The following is a 6642-nucleotide window of genomic DNA, read 5'->3' on the forward strand; positions in this document are numbered from 1 at the left end:
CACAGCCTCGTAGAGGAAACTCCAACTTAGGAGTCTTAGCAATCGCCACATGTCATTTTGGTGGCTCTAAAGTCTCATCTTAAAGGCCACCAGAAACCATCAGTACTGCTTTGTGATGAGTGAGATTATAGTGGGCTCTGGAGGTACCTTGGGTGGGTTTACAATCTGATATGATAAGGCGTGGGTGTGGTCTAACATTAGACCTAGAAACAGCAACATTAGGCGATGAGGAAGGAGTGCAGGGGAAAGGACTCATGAATCATTGAAAGGGAATATAAACTTACTTCTCTAGTTGTAACTTTATCATACTGTCTTTGTGGTACATAAATGAATAAAATGTAATTGAGGTAGGTGTGGTGGAGCACACCTTTAATCCCAGCACTTGGGAAGCCAAGGCAGGTGGATCTCTGTGAGTTCAAGGTCAGCCTGGTCTACATTAGTGAGTTCCAGGACAGCCACAGCCACAAAGTGAGACCCCGTTTAAAAGAAAAAAATGTAATTGATAGTGAAAATGTCAAATCCTAAGCAAAGCTCCGTGACTTCAGAATTGCTTTTTTTTTTAACTATACAGAAATTTCCTGAGATGTATAGAGCTTGCAGCTAGACAAGTAAGTGTGTGTCTACCTCGATTTAATTGGATGCTGCTTCTAATCTTGAGTTCACTACAATTAGGTGATCTTAATCTTAAAATTAAAAAAAAAATTAAAGCACGGGTTGAGAAAGTTTCACAGACTGGTGAAGACCTGCGTTATTCTGAGAGTCCAAGAAGATTTTAGGTTTGCTGCTGGGAAAGAAAATGGCCATAAGCCGGGCATTGGTGGCGCACGCCTTTAATCCCAGCACTCGGGAGGCAGAGGCAGGCGGATCTCTGTGAGTTCGAGGCCAGCCTGGTCTACAGAGTGAGTTCCAGGACAGCTTCCAAAGCCACAGAGAAACCCTGTCTCGAAAAACCACAAAAAACAACAACAAAAAAAAGAGAAAATGGCCATAGTTGGTAAAGTACACTCAGGCCTTCAGCATTCTTTACTGCAGTGCCCAACATTTCTCACTTAAAACACCACTACTAACAGCAATATTATCTCTACACGGTGCCACGCCACAGCCAATATTATCTTTATTGGAGTTCTTGACTGGTAAGACAGAGACTTCCGCCAGACTCTGGGGGTGAGGGCTCTTCTCCCTCCCCCAGGTGGCTTAGTTTCTCTTGCCTTTCTGTCCTGACAACCAGAAGGTGCAGAGCAGCTGTACTACGTCCCCTCTCCCTTGGGCTGTGACCACAGGAAGAACTCTATATAGTTATCTATTACTTTCTCCTTTTGGTTTTACTGTTGTTGTTTTGGTCTTGTTGTTTGTTTTCTGAAATATGATCTCTCTGTATAGTCCTGACTATCCCGGAACTGTTATGTAAACCAGGCCGGCCTCAAACTCACAGAGATCTGTCTACCTCTGCCTCCTCAGTACTGGGATCAAAGGCATGCACCACCATGTCAACCATATCTATTTCTACAATCCAGTTTTTAGCTCAAAAAAAAAAGTCATTCCCTGTGCTGTGCAGGGTCTCCGATGTATCTGCAGTCTCTAATATTCTCATATATTGTTCAGTTGGTGACACCATTTACTTCCTAAAAGGTCAGGGCCACTTAAAACAAGCAGAAAAGTCAACAATGGAGCAACACAGTGCACTTCTGATATTTATTTTCCAGCCTTCCCAAGGGCAGATTCTAAGTCATGGTATCCCCTCAGTTTCGTAAAGTTTATTCTGGCAGTTACAAAATATCGTTGATCAGCGTGCTTGTGCCAAAGTCAGAGCTAGGTGTTAGTGACATGAAGGTAAGTTTTACATTTTTTTTTCTTTTTCCATCACATATAACCAAGAAAGGCACATTCAAGTAGAGTAAGCCTTATAGAGTCCATGTAAGTCAGGGGACAGAAGCTTCAGACAAATTTTGCCAGAAGAGAAGCTTGAGCTAACTAAGTAAGACATAGAGAACCAAAGGACAGCTGGGAATAAATCTGAGGATAATAACGTGTGCAGAGTCGTGAACAGATGTGGGCGTCTACAAGGAAAGGGATACGGCACAAATGTGGGGAGCAGGGAGGAGATAACGCGGCATGACCGGGAAGAACTGGGCATCAGAGGACAGAAGATTCGGACAAATTTTGCCAGAAGAGAAGCTTGAGCTAACTAAGTAAGACATAGAGAACCAAAGGACAACTGGGAAGAAATCTGAGGATGATAATGTGTGCAGAGTCGTGAACAGATGAGGGCATCTACAAGGAAAGGGATACGGCACAATGTGGGGAGCTAGGAGATAACTCGGCATGAACGGGAAGAACTGGGCATCAGAGGTGAAGGAGTGTGAGCGTCACCCTGGTGGTGGATCCTGATGCTCATGGCAGAGCATTCCACTGTGGTCCTGCGGGTCAGTTTTCAAAGTCCTTGCTGCCAGAAGAATGGAGGCGGCAAAGGGCCAAGTCACAGTGGCGGGCCCCGAGTCGGGACACGCCAGCATGCTTGCCCACAACTGGGACTGAATAATTTTGTTTGTTGATGAACAAAAGGAATAAGCGAATGAGTAAATGCAGATGAAGACAGTTCAGCATTGGCATTTTGGGCACACATAAAGCTCTGGGGACAGGGAATTCACAGAATTTCTTTCTTGGTTTGGAGGAATTGAGAGTGTTTTTTTTTTTTTTCTCTCTCTCGAGACAGGGTTTCTCTGTGACTTTGGAGGCTGTCCTGGAACTAGCTCTTGTAGACCAGGCTGGTCTCAAACTCACAGAGATTCTCCTGCCTCTGCCTCCCGAGTGCTGGGATTAAAGGCGTGGGCCACCAACGCCTGGCTAAGGACAGCGTGTCTCCCCATCAGGGAATCGAACCCCGGTCTCCCGCGTGACAGGCGGGGATACTCACCACTATACTAACAAGGACGACGTGAGTGTTTTTATGATTAAAAAATGACGACGACAACAACAAGGAAAACCACATGAAACAAAACATGCACACACAAAACTGAGACGTTGTTCTGACTCGCAAGATGAGTCAAAAAAGGATCAGTCCCTCACACACATTACCTGCTGGCAAAGGAGGACGTGTCAGAAGCTCAGGGAGGGAGCTGGGGAGGACAGGTTGTGAAGATGGGACACTCCATTCATGCCGTGCTCCTGCGAAAATGACACCAGCTCTTCAGCCTCCCCGGTATTCATTTGCGGAGCCGACACAATGTCTACTCTCTGGTATTCTCTGAAGGTGTTGGCAGAATTCTTAGACTAGGCTCAATATAGGGCAGCTAGGACAGTCTGTTTCCTAAGGTTATGGAATGGAATAGCTGACGCTGGGTGCTTGTTGACCTCATGGGCACAGCAGGGGCGTTGGCCAATCTGCTGAAAGCACACATCATTGCATAGGTGGGCAACGTATGTGTGAGAGAACCATCACACATCAAAGGCAGAGAGTAAGACCAAGATTGGGGTGCAAAAGAGAAAGTCTCTTTGCTTCCTTTCTGGGCAGCACCTCTCATTCAGCCCGGCCTCTTGAAGGGCCCCATCATACAAGCAACCAAGTTTCCACCACAGGCACCTTTGGAGGCTGCGCTAATTATAGAACCCCAGCAATGGCTTCCATGGCGTGATTACTGCTGTGGACATACACCTGTCGATCCACAGAAGAAAAGCACCAAGGAAGGGTACTGGGGAAGCTGGAACGCAGTGGGGAAACTGAGTCAGTCCACATCACCTTTCCTGTAAAGATGGCCAGAAGAGAATGAGGAAGGAATTCTGGAGTGGGGATTTTAAAGAGAATGACACAAACACAGGATGGCAGCATTGCCACTCAGAGAGGAAATGCCTGCAGGGTACCTGGTTCAGGTCTGTCACCCCAACACTTGGAAAGCCAAGCAGGGATGCTGGACTCAAGGCCAGCATGCTGTATGAAATGGAACTGCTCCTGCCCCCAACAAGTGAGACTCCTGCATTTTCTTCCTTTCTTTCTTTCTTTTTGGTTTTTCGAGACAGGGTTTCTCTGTGGCTTTGGAGACTGTCCTGGAATTAGTTCTTGTAGACCAGGCTGGTCTCGAACTCACAGAGATCCACCTGCCTCTGCCTCCTGAGTGCTGGGATTAAAAGCATGCTCCACCACTGCCCGGCGACTCCTGCATTTTCTATCTATTCTTTCTTTGTCTTTCTTTCTTTCTTTCTTTCTTTTTTAAGATAGCTCTGTAGATCAGGCTGGTCTTGAAACTCACAGAGATCCTCCTGCTCCTGCCTCCTAAGTGCTGGGATTCAAGGCATGAGTCACCCTGACTTCTCTTTTCTTTTTTTAAGATAGGGTCTCAAGTAGCCAGTTGAGAATTCTCCCTCCATCGATACTATGAGCGAGTCACCTACTGTTTCTGAAACCAGTAGTGAAACAAAGCCCGGCAGCCACAGACTATGTTTTCCAACACGCCTTTAATCCCAGTACTCTGGAGGCAGAGACAGGCGGATCTCCATGAGTTAGTTCCAGGACAGGCTCCAAAGCTACACAGATAAACCCTGCCTCTAACTCCCCAACCCCGGTTTTTTTTTTCTAATTATAGATGGGGCTGGAGATGTGGCTCAGAGGATAGAGTGCTTGCCTAGCATGCAGGAAGCCTTGGGCTCGACCCCCAAATAGACTAAGCATGGTGGTGCACACTGGAGGTGGGAGGGCCGAATTCCTCATCATCCTCTGCTACAAAGCATACAACAACAACACACACACACAAACAAAGTAAAAGGAAGAAAAGAACACATGTCCTTCCAGAATCCCATTCCCAAGAAGTATCCGTGGCTTAGCAGTGTTGTGATAATTATGTGATGTTGTTCACAATCTGCTCTAAACGAAAAATCAGCATTCAGAGGACATTGTACTTTGCTTTTTGTGTATGACATATAAAGGATTTGTTTCCGACGCCATGGTTGTTTCGGGTGTCAAACCGTACTTAAAAGCTCGTACAGCACAGCAGGCTCCCCTGAATTCACACACTGTTGTACGGTTTCCTCTGCTGTCTTGGAAAAGGTCATGCCAACTTTCTTCAACGTGACCACTTCATCAGTATCACAGAACTAGTTATCTGGGCTCTGAAGGATGGGTAGTTAACCTGCTTTCCGCTATACTAGCCGAGAGGCATGTAGTCACTTTTGCACACACATAAGACGATGTCTGGGAGAGGCACTCCTGAGCAGAAGGGAAATTCAGAATCGTGTGACTGCAGAAATTTAAATCTTGTTCTGCCATCCCACAGCCTCCTTCTGACTTTAACAAAGGCCTCATTGAGAGCGTCTGTAGAGGGGGCCACTCTTCAAAGAACTCTTCATGACAATGAAACTGAAGAAAATGTTGGGAGGGAAGATGGCTCAGTGAGTAAAAATGCTTGCCCATAGCCTGACCCACTGTGTTGGATCCCTAGCATTCATACCTTTGCTGTGGTGGTGCTGTGCACCTGTGTGTAACCCAGAATTCCTACCGTAGGAGGCCGAGATAGGAGAATAAGAGAATCAACTGAAGCTTCCTGGGCGGGCTAGCCTGGGGCAAACAGAGAAGAGAGACTCTGCCTCAGCAGGGCAGTAGGAGACAGAGTCCTGAAAACTCTCTGATCTCCAGGCGTGCACTCTGCACTCGCACACAATAGACAAGTACACAAACAAAAAAGAAAATGTTCGTGCTTGAGTAACTCTACTTAGAGCTGGAATCTGAACTGTTTCAGGCCCCCACCTGTTCTGTGTGGTCACATCAAGAGAGATGTGTAGATAGACGGCCGTAGAAGAGATGGCTCAGACGTTAAGAGCACTGATGTCTGTGTCTTCCAGAGGACCTGGATTTGGTCCCCAACACTCACATGCCGTTCTCATTTGCTTACAACTGCAGGCCCAGGGAGGGGATCTAACATGCTCTCTGACCTCCGTAGGCACCAGGAATGCACGGAAATACACATAAAATAAACCTAAAAAAATACCCACATAGATAAATAATTGTTGGAATGTGTTCAGGGTGAGAACATATTTTAAAAGGAGAAATAGTAATCACACAGGCATTGGAGCCCGTTTGTGTTTCAGAGACAATCCCCTGCAGCTCACACTTCGTGCTGGAGGGTGAGTGTCTTCTGAAGCTAATTTGAAAAGCAAAGGGACTGTGTTTACTCTTTGCAGCCTTTTCCAAACCGTTGTTTTTTAAAAACTGCTTAAAAAACCTTTTTTTTTTAAAAAAAAAAAATGGTTCCTCACTGCCTTCTAAGTTTGTTCTGCAGCGTTTCCGAGTTTAGGTTAGATTTCGGAGATTTGGAAACTCCCCAGTTCCCTGACATGGAGTAAAATTAGGTCAAGGCTGTGTGTCATTTGGGAAGCAAGACTTCCTTCCACCTTAAAGCCTGATCTTGGCGAGGGTGGGACCTCAGGCGCTGGGGACTCCGCTTCAGCGGTCCCCGGATCCGATCAGACGGACGGCGGAGACTCATCCCCGCGCGACTCCGGCACTCGAGGTCCCGCCAGGCGCCCACACTCGCGTCTGTATCCTGCGGGCAAAGGGTGCCCAGGACTCAGTCTGAAGGCTCACCTCTAGTGGGGGGCTCGGCGCCACTGGGAGGGCGGGGCAGGGAGACTCCGGGCAACACCTCCGCTGTCGGC

At 47.0% G+C, this 6642-nt stretch overlaps 1 non-coding gene across 1 annotated transcript; it reads right to left on the reverse strand.

Moving 5' to 3' along the window:
* Positions 1–2859: 2859 nt before the first annotated feature.
* Trnad-guc lies at positions 2860–2931 on the reverse strand. The gene has a single exon. It is a non-coding gene; the product is annotated as a tRNA-Asp (tRNA).
* Positions 2932–6642: the final 3711 nt, after the last annotated feature.

Source organism: Mesocricetus auratus, unplaced genomic scaffold (assembly GCF_017639785.1).
Source record: "Mesocricetus auratus isolate SY011 unplaced genomic scaffold, BCM_Maur_2.0 Super-Scaffold_100009, whole genome shotgun sequence".
Lineage (NCBI taxonomy): Eukaryota > Metazoa > Chordata > Mammalia > Rodentia > Cricetidae > Mesocricetus > Mesocricetus auratus.